General features: G+C 37.1%; 1 long non-coding RNA gene across 3 annotated transcripts; it reads right to left on the reverse strand.

Moving 5' to 3' along the window:
* Window positions 1–2,644: 2,644 nt before the first annotated feature.
* LOC141626391 (uncharacterized) lies at window positions 2,645–5,985 on the reverse strand. Of its 3 annotated transcripts, none has more exons than XR_012535972.1 (8): window positions 5,630–5,985; window positions 5,232–5,355; window positions 4,842–5,112; window positions 4,688–4,751; window positions 4,266–4,307; window positions 3,687–3,753; window positions 3,108–3,167; window positions 2,645–2,889 (listed from the first exon to the last, which is right to left on the reverse strand). It is a non-coding gene; the product is annotated as an uncharacterized LOC141626391 (long non-coding RNA). The 3 variants fall into 3 exon arrangements; XR_012535971.1 differs by having other exon boundaries at window positions 5,232–5,402; window positions 5,630–5,906; XR_012535973.1 differs by lacking the exon at window positions 5,232–5,355 and having other exon boundaries at window positions 4,266–4,346; window positions 4,842–5,160; window positions 5,630–5,742.
* Window positions 5,986–15,913: the final 9,928 nt, after the last annotated feature.

Here is a 15,913-nt window from a genome sequence, read left to right on the forward strand (position 1 = left end):
GGGAAAAAAGTGAAAAACGTCTTCATTTTTTGGTGGCTATATTGAAGTGGTGAAAAGTGTTGTCATTAATCTTTAAATAAAAGTTTGTTGTTGTCTAAAATTGTTGAATCTGTACTGTTGGGTATTATGGCGTAATACTATTACATACTATGAGTTACACAACTATAAAGACTCTGTAATTTAGTTGTACTCGACATTCACATGAACTTTTGACTTACAAATCATATCAAATTGTACATTATAGTGTTTTTATTAGCATTGAAAACAAAAATTATTATAATTAATCAAGTTTTCAATAAATTATGACTAGCCTTCTATTTGAAGTTTCAAATGAGAATATAAACATATATATGTAAAATACTCTTTGCGATTCAACATATTCTTTACGTTTTATTAAAATATTCCTCACAAAAGAATAATAGTATAAAGAATCTTTTAAGCCACAGGTAATACATTGTATTAATTTGCAAGCCGATGTAAGTTTCCGAGAAGAGAAAGGAGTACTCGAGTAGAAGATAATACGGAGTATCATATAAGAAGTTTTATTTTAAGATGATAATTATGCATAAGAAACTCGTATGTACTAATCAAACCATATATAGCCTCCGGTATAAAAATCTAGACAAATTCCAATTGAAGATTATAAACTTTTTGGACTTTAATATTAGAATGTGTGATGATTTACCAAAAGACTTTTAAAAGACACTCCAATTCAACAATATTGAAATACTTTCAAATAGTTAATAAAACCGCATCTTAATAAATCCATATGCTATTAGATAGGATAATAATGATGCGAAAAGTTTCAAATGGAACTAGAAGATAGAAAATAGTTACAAACCAATAGCATAAGCTATTGAGTTTGTATAGAATACCATATTAGTTACGTATTAGGAATGAATATATATGCCCAAAACAGTTAAAAAAGTTAAACGATTAACTTAAGTTTGGTTAGTAGTATGATTGTTTTATAAGTTTGATTGGCGGGATGACACTTCTAACCTTATGAGTTCCTTCTATTCCATTTTTATTATCCTATTTCCTCCAAAAACCCACAATTATTGTCTCCTTACTAAATTTTGTAAGGAAAAATTGTAAACCGTCAATATTACTCCTAGATAATTTAGCTACCATCATCTTCATCCTAATGATATTGTCTCCATTCCTTTTAATTTAAAGGATAGAGTATTAATTTCACTCTATTTCTTAAATTCTTATAAAAAAGGAAAGTATGACTAAAAGTGGAATGGAGGGAGTATATATAATCGCTCATATTACACTTTAGGATAAACGTTAACATTTTCAGTTACAACATTTTACACGGTAGAATACAACAAAAGGCCCGTGCATCGCACGGGCATTAAATCTAGTCTATATATTATTAAAGGAAACTTTTTTCGAGCGATTAGAGAGAGTCCAACAATTATGAAAGACTAAATATTTTTTTAATTTTATTTTTACAAAATGTCAGTTAAATTATTATACTTCTTAATGGTCTTTGATTGTGTTTCAAAGTCGAATGCATGTAAGAGATCGAATTAGAAGCAAAAAGCCATCATAAAAGATATAATTTGTGAGGAATATTAAACGTAAAATAACTCTTAAGCTACGTATATACTCCTATATATACCTAATATACCCTTGCCTAACCCTCCATTCGATTCTTCGGTTCTTCCTATTATTTCACGTGATGCCTATTTTATTTGCTCTTGCATTTGTTCTTCTAATCCAGTTGATAGTTAAGAACGTAATTTTTTTGTTTCTATGTGTAACTATTTTTGTAGTTTATCAAAAAAAGTTAATATTTTCTATTTTTTTTTTTTTAGTACTTCCACAGTGTTCCACGCATATTCTCCGTCTTACCGTCTATAAAGGTATGCAATCCAAACTTTTGAGTTTTTGTTTTGATGTTTTCCGATTAGTTTAAAGCATAATCGCTAATTATGATCACAGATCATATATGTGAAATTATCAAATGAGAAACAAAATTTGTTATTGAAGGTACGTCAACAACTTACTCAATATATATACGGAGTATAATACATAATTTTTTAGAACGTAAATTCAAGGGGTCTTTTAGTTGCTCTTGCTCACTTTTATGATTTAGCTAGGATCATGTTCTTTAATATAGCTCATTCACATGCTTATTTTTGTAATGACAACTGTTTTTTTTTTATTTCATTGCTTTTTTTTTCAACATAACATCCTAATAATGAGTTCTTATTTACAGGGGCTTTCATAAAATTTTGCCATATTTTCTTATATAATCATGTTGAGTTTATGGATTCAACACTACTACAAAACTTGTGATGGACATCGGACTTTTCGCTATATGGACATCGGATACACAACCGATGTAGAGTTTGGTCATGTCCATTGTGGATTAATGGACATCGGATTTTAAACCGATGTCCATTAAAATTTGCACATCGGATTTTTAGGAAAACTGATGTCTATTTGATCAATGGACATCGGATTTTTAGGAAAACTGATGTCTATTTCATCAATGGACATCGAATTTTTAGGAAAATCGATGTCTATTTGATCAATGGACATCAGTTTTTTTGCAAAAATCCGATGTCTATAATTATTATTTTTTATAAAAAAAAATATTACGATGTTGCCTTTATTAGTCGTACACATGATGACAATGCAAAATGATTCCACAATCAACAAAAAATATCTGTATACAATCAATCGGTTATCCAAAGCCAATTACAAAAAAAATTCATCTACATAATGTGTCAAATTTACTTAGACGACTAACCTATACAAAAATATAAACCGATATGTAAACTGACTAATTGTTTAAAAAAAAGGCCGAAGAGACAAGACTACTTGGCAGCCTCAGATTTGCTCATCTCCCATTGGACATATTACCAAGAGAATCTGGTTCAACACAACAAAGTTAACGAGAAAACAAAAATATCAACATATAAATCTGGCTCAACACAACAGTTCAATGATGCATATAAGTACACGCCGATCACAATCCTCAAGATTTCAAGTCACAAACAGGTAAGCTAAAATACCAAGACGTTTCAAGAATCTTGAAAGCAACAAACAATTTCTTACTTTTGAACTAACTCACAAAATAGGGAAAGTACCTATTGCAGATATTCCTCAACAGTTGTTGCTTCAGTTGGAAAAACATCCTCGTATGTAGTCTTCAGAGGGAAAAAAGACTTAAAAAAGAATTAGGTACTCTATACACTGAGCAACAGCAACAAATCTTTAGTCTCGAAATGATTTACGGCCAGTTAACATGAATCATGTGGGACCATCAAAGTGAGGTGAGAAAAATGGAAAGGGGGAGAGAATGAAAAATACAATAATAAAACAAAATAAGTACGCAACATCATCAGTAGAGTCCATATTTTCTATCAAAACATGTAACTACACAGTTACTTATCTAGCTCTCTCTTTCCAACCCTCCATTTAATCTCTTGTAATCATGTTATGCATCTTCCTGCTCAAAACATCTACTGTCATATAGTCAATTTTCCAAGTGTCAAAGCGCATTCTACTGCCCTTAACAGTTGACACTACCACAAACAGTTGCCCAAATCTAGAAAATAAGTCACTACATAACTTTGAGATAGTCCGCATTACGCGCACAAATTTTAGGAGGCAATGCTAGCAAGAAGAATTAGGTTCACTCATAGGAAGAATGCAGCAACATTTACCTTAAGCTCAAAAGACTTCAGATCCCTTGCAAGTTGCTCGGCGTTAATCCCCTCACGATCTAACAACCTACAGACATGAAGCACATGAGTCCTTAAATGAAAGCATAATAGTGAGAGAGAGTAACTAGCGATTAAACAATTGGGCATCAAACTGGAAGCAGAATAGCACCGTTGCCTTGGTTTGGGAATACTATAAAAGAGGGAAGTTTAGGAAGGGAAAGCACTACGTAAAACAGCCAAATACCACAAACCAATTTTATCCCACGTATGTGGGTTTCTAATAGACTAGCCACAAAGTTTCAATTCAATGACAGAATACTGACAAGCTACCAATAATAAGTTAAGCAGTCACCATATGTCAATGACAGAATGGTTATGTCTTAGAGACCCTTAGTTAAATCAACAGGAAAACAACAACCATGACATTAGCCTAGTGTCTTGGATTACCTTTCCCTCCCGTTCTTAATCTCCCCCATCTTCATCTCTCAACAACCATTATATAATGTAAACGATTGGCTAAAAGAGCAGCCACGAAAATATGAACACTCAAGACAATAAATAACTTTATGAAGAGCATACCTTGATTCCAGCTGCAAATTGAGCTTGCCATCCATTGCAGAGCTGGAATGCCGAAACAATCAGTTCAAAACAACAGCTCACCTAAAGTGATAAATAGGAATTCATTGCATTTTCACAAGAAAAAATACATTGATGGTTCTCCGAAATGGCCACCTGGCCGACTATCTTGTTCATGAAATGTTCAGCTAAATGTTATACAAATAAATGCAGCATTGATGATAATGCTCAGCTAACATAAGTAACAATCCATTGATGGTTCCCCGAAATGTGCCACATCCATATCATGTTAACATAAGTATGAGTTACGGTTGCTTTGATGATCAAGACAAATCCCGAACAAGAATAATCGATGTAATTGATGATAATGCTCAGCTAAATGTTATACAAATAAATGCAGCATCAAAGGGAGACAATGATCTTACAATTGGCGCGCAGAATTCAAACAACAAAAGGATGAGTCGGCTAACCATAGGTCAATTTACTAACCTGGGTCAGAATAGAGAACTTGAATTCAGTTACAAATCATGTACAGATAGAATATGCAAGCAATACCATGATAGTACAAGGATAGCTCACCTGGAGTACACCTGCCATGTGCGGAGAATCTGTCTTAATTTCAGTAATTTCATTCCCTATAATTGATTGTAACGGCTTGATTTATCAGCCTAAATAGCGGCTGATGTATGACACTCATTATCTATGAAATCACAATCTTCCTCTTTCTCTCATATTCCTCTCTTAAATGTTACTCCTGCGTTCTTTGCTCAAGTGATTCTTCTTAAGTTATCATCACTGCAAAGATTGAATTTGTCCGTAGTCTATCAAATTGCTTGAACATCTACAAATCCTATCACAATACCATCAAAGTCACTACTTGTGTTGCTTCATTCACTACCTGAATAAACCCAATTATAAAAAATGCTATGTTTACTAAAACAGATTGCAACACAAGGGAACCAAACATACAAGATAGAGACTACTGATTGCACATAATTATTTGAAGGAGCAATTCTAGCAGAGGAGTACTCGAAGACTTTGATCCACCTAGATTCGCCATCAGTCGCAAACAATTCATTGTCTCTTTCAAACTCTATACTCCCATTAAAACGAGAACATCAGAAACAGTCCTGAATTAACCTGATTTAAAGCATGGAGCAGAAAAAATAGAGGCACATCAACAAACAAAACACGACATAATTGACTACAATTAACCTTCAAGCAAATGATATACTTCCCTAAATTGGCCACAATAAAATACTAACAAATCAAATTGAATACAAATGACACAAAATTTATAAATTACAAATTTCTATTCCTCAAAATTTATACTAATAACTATAGAAATATATGAAAAGTAGTTGTACCAATGAAGCGAGTAGCTGCGGGCCGGATAGGGTGACGTAAGGCGGTACGCTAGCGACGGCCTGTGCGTGGTGGTGGCAGAAGGTTATTGTTGGGGCGAAAGGGTTATGGACTATGGTGAATTGGATAGAACGGTAGCGGGAAAATGGATTGTGGTGGTTTGCGATCAAGGCAAGGGAACGATGGGGTGTGGTCGGCGGTCATGGGCGATGGGGTGGTGGTCGGCGGTTATGGGCGAAGGTGTGGTGGTGTGCTTTTGAGTGAGGCAAGGGAACGAATGGGTTAGGGCGAGGGATGTTGAACGAGTAAGTAACTGTGAGTAGAGTAGTTAGGTTATAGTAAAGAGTGAACGAGTGATAGAGAATGGAGATATACGCGGATGAGTTACTTAAAGTCAATCTTGGGGAAATTAATAGACATCAGATATTGTATATGTCTGATGTTATTTAAAATGGACATCAGTTTTTAAGTTGAACTGATGTATATTAAATTATGTAGACATCGGTTTTTTTAGATCTCCGATGTCTATTATTTTGTACATCAGTTTTCTAAAACTCCGATGTCTATAAAGTGATGTCCATAACGCTTTTTGTAGTAGTGCAAGTACCTAAGAGGGGGAGGGGGTGAATTAGGTACTCTTTTTAAAAAATTTAACTTCAACTTTATTGGATTAAAGTAAGTTAAGTGAACAAAAGAGATTAGAGGATACTTTGAATAATATTGAAAGATTGAACAAGTATCACGATGAATGTTTGCTGAAGTATGAAAGCAACAATCGTTCGATCGTATCTATTTGTCTCGGTTTGTGAAGTATGACTGCAGACCAAATGCGACAAAGATGATGAACCGTTACTTCTAAGGTTAAGCGAAACAAAACAAACAAACAAAGTAAATTGCAAATGGAAATAAAGTAAACACTTGAACACGAGATTTTTGAATTGGTTCGGCAAGAAACTCAAGTGCCTACGTCCAATCTACCTTTTTATTACTTTCCTTTAGTGATCTACTCCGACAACTAAAAGACCCTTGTAATAAAAGACGCCAACCTACTCCGGTTGCAAAGCTAGTACAAGAACTACTCCGTTCTTATGACAAGCTAACTCGCAATCTACTCCGATTGCCAAGAGTTAAAGGACTACTCCGTCCTAGAATTCAACAACTCACAACCTACTCCGGTTGTCAAGAGTTAAAGACTACTCCGTCCTAAACTCTACTAACACACTTAGAATGTTATAGGATCAAGTTTCCACTAACACATTCTTAACAAAGAATAGAGGTGGACAACTTTTACAAGATCAACAATTCATAAGCAAGAGAGTTTAGTATAGAAAAGCAACAGTAGCCACGACTGTAACAACTTGAAGACACTTGAAGACTTTTAAAGATTTTTGCAAATAAAACACGATTTTTAGCTTTAAAAATAATTTGCAAAGATGGAAGAATTATTTCAGAAAATTCTTGAGGATTTATGGAGAGGATGCACGGTTTATATAGAGGAGGTGAGTGAAGGGGTTGCTAGGGTTTTGAAGGGTCAAAGACCTCACATGTGAAGGGCAATAGCAACAACCCAAAACTTGCACCAAAAAGGCCTCTTTTGCAAGGGTAAGAATAGAGAAAGAAGGTTTGAAAGATAACCTTAAATGCTCATGCAAAATCAGAAAACAAAGGATGTGAGACAAGTCACATGATGACAAGTTAACACCAATATGGCAAAAAGCATTTCTTGTTTTCTTAAAGACCAAAGGATTGAATTTGCACAAAGAGGAAACATTTTGAATAATTCAAACCACTCTTTAAAGAATACCATCTCCTTAATAAAAATCTGAATTTTTATCTTTGAAAGTACAAGTCACGTGAAAGCTTTTGAAAGATAAAAGGGACTTCAAGTTTTTACGAGTTGTGGCATAATCCAAACAGCTGTTTGCGTGTGAAAGCAACAGTCGTCTGGACTGTTTCTATTACTCTAGTATACTCTACTTTCTTGCTTGTACATTAGATGGCACTTGACTAAATACAATGGGATGATTAACAACTTCAACACTTCTTAATCCAAGCTTGATTACATCATTAATCCTGAAAAGGTAAACTAAGATAACACAAATCAAATGGGCATGTTATCATCAACATAAGGAACCCAACAAATTCCCCCTTTGATGATGACAAGCCCCAAACGAATGTATAAGCAATGTAAACACCTTCATTCAAGATTTTAAGCAAGCAAGATCAAATGATAGAGAAGGGACAATATTACCTTACGTAAGGCAAAAGCTAGAATCAAACTACCATGACAATTTTACATTGCCCCAAAACAAGAATCAAGCTAAGAAGGTTAGGCAAGACATTGGTTTAATCAATAAGCAAAGAGATTCAAAGCATGAGTTTACCTTTTTCCCCCTCTTGACATCATCAAACGGATAGGGATGTCACAAGCATTAGAGTGCAAATAGTCATAGGAAAACACAAAAAGACACATGGAAGTGTGACAAGGTAACAAAGTCAACATAAACAAGGATTAAGCATAAGCTAACCAAAGTTCAACATAGCTAAACAAAGTTTAAAGTACACCACCAAATGTCAAAATAACAAGCAAAGAAAATAAGTCTTAGAAAGGCACAACCAAGGTGGAACAAAATGAAGGGGTACGGGTAAAGGTTAATAGGCCGAGAGGAAAGGGAAAGGCTAAAGAGAGGAGGCTTGTTCACCATCCGAGCCACTACCCAAAGGATCATCATCCATATGAGCATCTTCACCAACTTCTTTCGTTGACACAAGGGTGGAAATAATATCCACCTCTCCACGGATGAGGTCCAAAGTAGAAGCAAGGGCCGAAATTGCCAAGTCCTTTTGACGAGCATCTTCCCTAAGCCACGCACCTAACTCAGCCACGGCATTGAGCACTTCCCGCATACCACCCGTATTCACTTGACTTGATGACCCAACCTCCGGGTCCTTCTTAATTTTTACAGAAATCAATTCATCATTTTCAATTTTGATCAACATCTTCCCCATTTGCCCATCACTCATAACATCACACATATCCAACGAACCCAACCTAGTGTTCACCAACACCCCTTGTGCCTTGAGCACAACCGATAACCACATGCCATAGGGTAGGTAAATCATACTAGAAGAAGGTCGACGAAGCTTGGTCGAAATAAGGTGAAAACGTTTGAACATTAACCCGACTAGGTTCACCTTCTTATGGGTAGCAATATGATAGATTAAGTATTGTTGGGCTATGGTGAGTTTTCCCCTATCACCCGAGGGATAAATAGACCTACAAAGCATGTTGAAAATGATACGGAGAGGAGGAGGGATTTGGGTATTGCTAATTGGACCAGGGGAGACAGTTTTGGGACACACGGTTTGAGCAATACTAAGAGGTGAGGCATACGGTAAGGCAACCCAAGTTTCGGAGGGGAGTTTGTCATAGCCTCCGACTGGAATATTAAGAGCAGTAGCGAAATCAGATTGAGACAATTTAAGGGGCTTACCGTTCACCTTAGCCGTAAGAGTTTCACCCGACTTGTCAACCCTAACAGTTGCAAAGAACTGTATCACCTCGCTCACAAACACCGGCTCACGCATCTCCAATAGCTTCTCCCAACCTTGAGCTAGAACCATATCACGGACTGAGTGAAAAGCAGGCGGCTCGAACCAAGTTTGATTATAAACCCGAGGAGAGTGAATTGCTTTGATGTTCATCAACCTTTCACAATTTTTGTAAATTGAAGTAGGGAGGTCAATACTCTCAAGGTGATCCCAAACGATGGCCAAGTCCCATTTCGAGGTTAGGGAGACCGGATCCGAGGGAGAAAGGTATACAAGCTTTTTCTTCAATGGTTTCGATTTTTTCTGAGGAGGTTCACTTGGATTTACAATTGGAGCATCAACAGTGGGGTTGTCAACATTACTCTGCTCGATAGTTTCTGAAATTGGGGGTAATTGAGATGAGGAGGCTTTTTCTTTTCTTTTGTTGTTCTTTTTCGCCGGAGTCGGGTCAGACTCGCCGGACTTAGACGGATTTTCATTTAAATCAAATTCGGTTTCTTCTTCAACATCTTCAACAACCACTGTAACCGGTTCAGAGGAGGAGCTCGGAACAGTGGAGCTTTTCTTCCGACCACCACGTGTGCGCCGTCCTACCATTGTGGAGATGGGAATGTCGTCGGATGATGGAGGGTCAGTGGGGTTAGGTGATGGTTGTGGGTTAGGTGGATCTGGGTTTGTTGAAGGGGTCGTGTTTGAGGTTTGAGGTGGCAATGCGTAGGATGTTTTGGTTGGGGTCATTGTTGGAGTAGTTGATGTCGGTGGGTTGGATGTGACAGGTGGTGAGGTAACTTTTGTGGGTTTGATGGGTATGGGTGTGTTAAATGATGTTTTTACCATGGTGGGTTAGGGTAGGTGATATGAGGGAGTTGTGGATTTGGGAGATGAAGGGTTAGTGGATTAGGATATTTGGACGGGTAGTTGTAGGTGATGGGTTGAGGGAGTTTAATGGCCCATTTAATGAGGTAGGAGAGGTGGTTGGCCCAACTAAACAAATTTAATCACTCGAAATAAAAACGCAAGGTAGCATATAATAAACGTAAATTTAGATATGAGGTTGAGTGATTACCGACTCACAAATACGGTGTCAATTTTTGGTCTAAACATGATGTCAATGCACTTAGAACACTTAATAACATATATCCAAATTTAATTTAATCAATTAAGGAATTTTGTAAAACTCACACTAAAAATCACAAGCTATTAATTAACCCAATTTCTAGTCTAAATTTCTCAAAATGTTCTCTTGCAAGTGGCTTAGTAAAAATATCGGCAATTTGATTTTCGGTCTTGCAAAAGATAAGTTTAATATGTCCTTTTTCCACATGATCACGAATAAAATGGTGACGAATATCAATATGTTTGGTTTTAGAGTGTTGAATAGGATTTTTGGAAATATTTATTGCACTCGTATTATCACACATTAAAGGAATGGAGTCAAAAATAATACCAAAATCCAAGAGTTGTTGTTTTACCCAAAGGAGTTGAGAACAACAATGTGCCGCACTAACGTACTCACTTTCGGCCGTAGAAAGAGCTACCGTGTTTTGTTTCTTTGAGGCCCAAGAAGTCAAGCAAGGACCCAAGAACGTTGCAATTCCGGAGGTACTCTTTCTATCCACCGTGCACCCCGCATAGTCCGCGTCCGAAAAGCCTATAAGATCAAAAGGACAATGTAAAGGGTACTATAGATAGAGATTTTGTGTTCCAATCAAATACCGAAGAATTCGTTTAACGACTTTGAAATGTGATTCTTTCGGATTTGCTTGGAACCTAGCACATAAACAAACGCTAAAGAGAATGTCGGGACGACTTGCGGTCAAGTAAAGAAGTGAGCCTATCATACCTCTATACACCTTATCACTAACATTCTTACCGAGTTCATCTTTGTCCAATTTGGACCCGGCTACCATAGGTGTATCATGAGGCTTACCATTAGTCATCCCAAATTTCTTAAGCATTTCCTTAATATACTTTTGTTGATGGATCATGATTCCATCCTTTGATTGCTTAATTTGGAGCCCAAGGAAGAATCCTAGCTCACCCATCATGCTCATTTCAAACTCCGATTTCATTAGTTCCGAAAAATATAAGTAAAGGAGTTCATTTGTTGCACCAAATATAATATCATCAACATATACTTGTACAACCAACAGTTCACTGGATCGTTTGCTTTAAGAACAATGTTTTGTCAACGGAGCCTCTTTTAAAACCATTTTCAATAAGAAATTTAGACAATCTATCATACCAACATCTTGGTGCTTGTTTTAAACCATAAAGAGCTTTGTCTAATTTGAAAACATGGTTAGGCAAGTCATTGTTCTCAAAACCCGGTGGTTGCTCTACAAAGACATCTTCTTCCAAATATCCATTTAAGAAAGCGGTTTTGACATCCATTTGGAAGAGTTTAATGCCTTTGTGAGCCGCAAAAGCTATAAGCAATCGTATGGCTTCAAGTCTAGCTACCGGTGCATAGGTTTCATCGTAATCAATACCCTCTTGTTGGTTATAACCTTGCACCACTAGTCTAGCCTTGTTCCTTACGATTTCTCCCGAGTCATCAAGCTTGTTGCGAAAGACCCACCTAGTACCAATGACGGTGCGATTAGGCGGTCTAGGGACTAAGTGCCATACCTTGTTTCTTTTGAATTGATTGAGCTCTTCTTGCATAGCAAGCAACCAATCAGCATCGATCAAGGCGATACATTTGAAGGTTCAATTTGAGAAAGGAAGGCATTATGGGCACAATACTCATTGAGGTGAGCGAGATTGTTGACGGATGATCTTGTTCGGATTCCCGAGTTGAGATCACTTGTGAGATTAGTGAGTGGATGAGAGCTTTGATGTTTCCACTTCTTTGGAACAATGGTTTCTTGTTCCCCCTCAACAGACATCGATCCAAGATGGCTGTTTCTATTGGCCTGGAAGGTTCTTCATCCTCACTGTTTTGGGTTACTTGATTCGGAGGTGTATGCAACGATCGTTGGGTCCGTTGCTTCCAGAGAGGAATCGAAGTACTACGTGTTCCCCCGAGTTGCGCTCTCCTTTGAAGGTGACAGTCTCGTGTCTGTTGCAATTCGATGATGGGAGCTTCTTCATCCGTGAACACGAAGTCTTTTCGAACAAGACCAATCTCAAACTCATCATCCTCGTCCTCATCATCATCATCCATGTTTTGTACCTGTCCAAGCACACTAGATTCATCAAAAATGACATGGATGCTTTCTTCAATTAACAAGGTTCGTTTATTGTAAACTTTATAGGCCTTGCTATGATCGGAGTACCCAATAAATACTCCTTCATCACTACGTGGATCGAACTTACCCAAGTTGTTTTTACCATTGTTGTGAACAAAACATTTGCTTCCAAAACATCTAAAATATGAAATGTTGGGTTTTCTTCCACGTAATGATTCATAGGGAGTTTTATTTAAAATACTCCTTATCATGACACGATTATGAATGTAGCAAGCGGTATTTACCGCTTCGGCCCAAAAGTTCTTAGGCAACTTACTAGTTAATAACATTGTTCTAGCCATTCCTTCAAGGGTTCTATTCATCCTTTCAACCACACCATTTTGTTGTGGGGTTCTAGGAGCCGAGAAGTTATGGTCTACACCATTGTCATCACAATAAGCACCAAATGATGAGTTTTCGAATTCGGTTCCATGATCGGTTCTCATTGAAACAAGTTTTAAACCAAGTTTATTTTGAATTTTTCTTAGCCAAATTAGAAACTCATCAAATGTCTCATCCTTAGAGCTTAGGAAGAGTGCCCAAACGAACCTAGAGTAATCATCAACAATGACACACACATAACGACTACCACCTCTACTTCTACTTCTCATTGGTCCACACAAGTCGATATGTAAAAGTTGCAACGGTTGAGATGTACTCATAATTCTTTTGGATTTAAAGGAACTTTTAACATGTTTTCCTCTAGCACATTCATCACATTCTTTATCAAAGTCAAATTTTATATTAGGAATGCCTTCAACTAAGTCGAGTCTTTTAAGGGTATTAAGAGTTTTTGTACTAACATGACCAAACCTTTTATGCCATAACCAAGGATCATTGTTCATTACACTCATGCAAGATATGGTGTGACCGGATAAAGAGTTCAAATTAGTTAAGTACACATCTTTGACACGTCTTCCTTCGAGTATTAGTTCATTAGTAGTGGCATCAAAAATTCGACACATATTGGCACGAAATTCAACAAAATTACCCTTATCACAAAGTTGAGAGATGCTAAGGAGATTATGCTTCAAACCTTTGACAAGCCGCACATTGTCGACACAAAGTAAGGATGACTTACCAACTTTTCCAATACCAATTACTTCACCTTTCTTGTTGTCACCAAACCTTACCGTGCCACCATCATATGCTTTAAGTGAGAGGAATTGGCTTCTATCACCCGTCATGTGACGAGAGCATCCACTATCCAAGTACCAATTGCGGCCGCCTCTCACCAAGCCCTACACAAGATTAGTTTTTGAGTTTAGGAACCCAAATGAATTTGGGTCCCTTTTTGTGATCAACATAACTTGTGGTGTCTTTCTTAAAGTTCATTTCTTTTAATGCTTTGGTGTTCTTGTCAATGTCATCAAATCGTTTTGTACATCCATTAAAAACATGACCATTGTCACCACAATAATTGCAAATGATGTATTCGGGAAGACCTACATACTTCCTTCCTCTAAAATCGTTTTTAGGCTTCTGGATGCAACATCGATCCGACTGTTCCATTTGAACCCCAAACCAGCAGATTTATCACATTTCTCGGTTTGATTCGTGAGGAAGTTTAACACGGTTTGACTTCCTTCCCATTTTTCAGTGATGTTCTTAGCATTAACAAGTTCATTGGTCAAGTCATGGACACGTGAGAGAAGATGCAAATTCTTTTCCTTTTCTCTTTTAAGTTCATCATTGTTAACACTTTCTATGGACAATCTTTTCTCAACAATGAAGTCATGGGTGTGATTGTTGAGTTTAGACACGAGATAAATGATTCTTTCTTTGGACTCTTCATACTTAGATGTCATCTTGTCAAGTCTTTGGTTTAGATCAACGATTTCATCGGATCTATGATGAGGAGAAGAGCTAGAAGTGCTACATTCGAGCATACCCTTTTGAAAGAAGGTAAGCCTATCATGGAGATCTTCTATTTCGTTCTTGAGACAAACAACCTCACTCTTAAGACACTCGTTTTCATTTTCCAACCATTCACTCTTTCTTTTAAACTTGTCTAAATCATGGTCAGAAGCAACAGTCTTAGACACTGTTTCTCTTAAGTCTACAATTTCAACTACAAGGTCATAGATCTCATTTTCAAGATCATCTTTGTCCTTCAAAAGATCATCACGTTCCTTGGTTAGTGAGGAAACTTGCATCACCAAGGTAGTGTTGACATTTTCAAGGTCAGAGACGTCCGTGGGTGTCGACCTAAGACGTTCTAGTTCTTTAGTCAAATGTTTGTTTAACTTGTTGACTCTTTTGACTTCATCATATGCCTCAGAGGTGACAGTGACACAGTCTGTTGCTTTTAGTTCATTTTTCAGATTAAAGTTCTCTTGAGCAATTTCCTCAATCTCATTTTGCATTATATCAAGCTTATTAGTTTGAGACCGACACTTATCAAAAAGTTGGTCAAGAAGCTTACATACTTTCTCTTTGGAGTAAGTTCTAGCCTTGGCCTTTAGATGATTTACCTCGTTGTCGGAATCGGAGTCGGAATCGTCGGGATTAGCCATGAGGCATCTTAAGTGTTCAAGTTTTGAGGTTTTTGAGACTTTTTCTTTACCATGATTTGCAAGACACATTTTAGCCTCAAGTTCCTCCTCGATGAGTTCCTCATCTTCCTCGGAGTCGGACATTCCCCATATAGCACTCATGACTCTATGTTTATAGTCATTTTTAACCTTTTCTCTTCTTTCCTTAGATTTTATTTCTTCCCACTTGGGACATTCTTTAATTTGATGAGTTTTATCACCACATTTAAAGCATCCCATGGTGGAGGTAGGTCGTTTCTTAGGAAAGCGTTTTTTCGAGTAGTTATTAGTGAACCTTTTGTTACCTTGTCCATTGACCAACCCGGCTAAGTTCCTTGTGAACATAGCAAACTCGTCTTCCTCCTCATCTTCTTCATCACTTGGAGAAGATGTGAGGGCGAGACTCTTTCCCTTTGATGACTCACTAGAATGCTTATTGAGGTTAAACTCGTGAGCCATTAGTAATCCCATTAGTTCATGAAGAGATAGGGTTGACAAGTCTTTAGCTTCCTCTATGGCGGTGACTTTAGGTTGCCATTTAGGGGTTAGACTACGAAGGATTTTTCGAATGATGTCTTCGGACTCGAAATTCCTTCCTAGACTTTGAAGCTCATTAATAATACAAGAAAAACGTGAAGAGAAACTATTTAAAGACTCGTCCTTTGACATTCTAAACATCTCATATTGTTGCATGAGAAGGTCAATACGGTGTTTTCTTACTTGGGACGTCCCTTCATATGCAAGTACAAGGGAATCCCAAATAGATTTTGCCGTAGGACACCCGGAGATTCGACTAACTTCCCCCTCACCAACACAACGTTGAAGAATCGACATTGCTTTGGAATTCTTTTCGGCAATCTTGAAGTCGTTCTCATTGTAATTTCTTTCCTCTTTTGTCTTGGTGAAACCGTTAAGAATATCGGTTTCCTCAATAACAAGAGGTCCATTTTGGATGATGTTCCAACAT

This window comes from Silene latifolia, chromosome Y (genome assembly GCF_048544455.1).
Source record: "Silene latifolia isolate original U9 population chromosome Y, ASM4854445v1, whole genome shotgun sequence".
Classification (NCBI taxonomy): Eukaryota; Viridiplantae; Streptophyta; class Magnoliopsida; order Caryophyllales; family Caryophyllaceae; genus Silene; species Silene latifolia.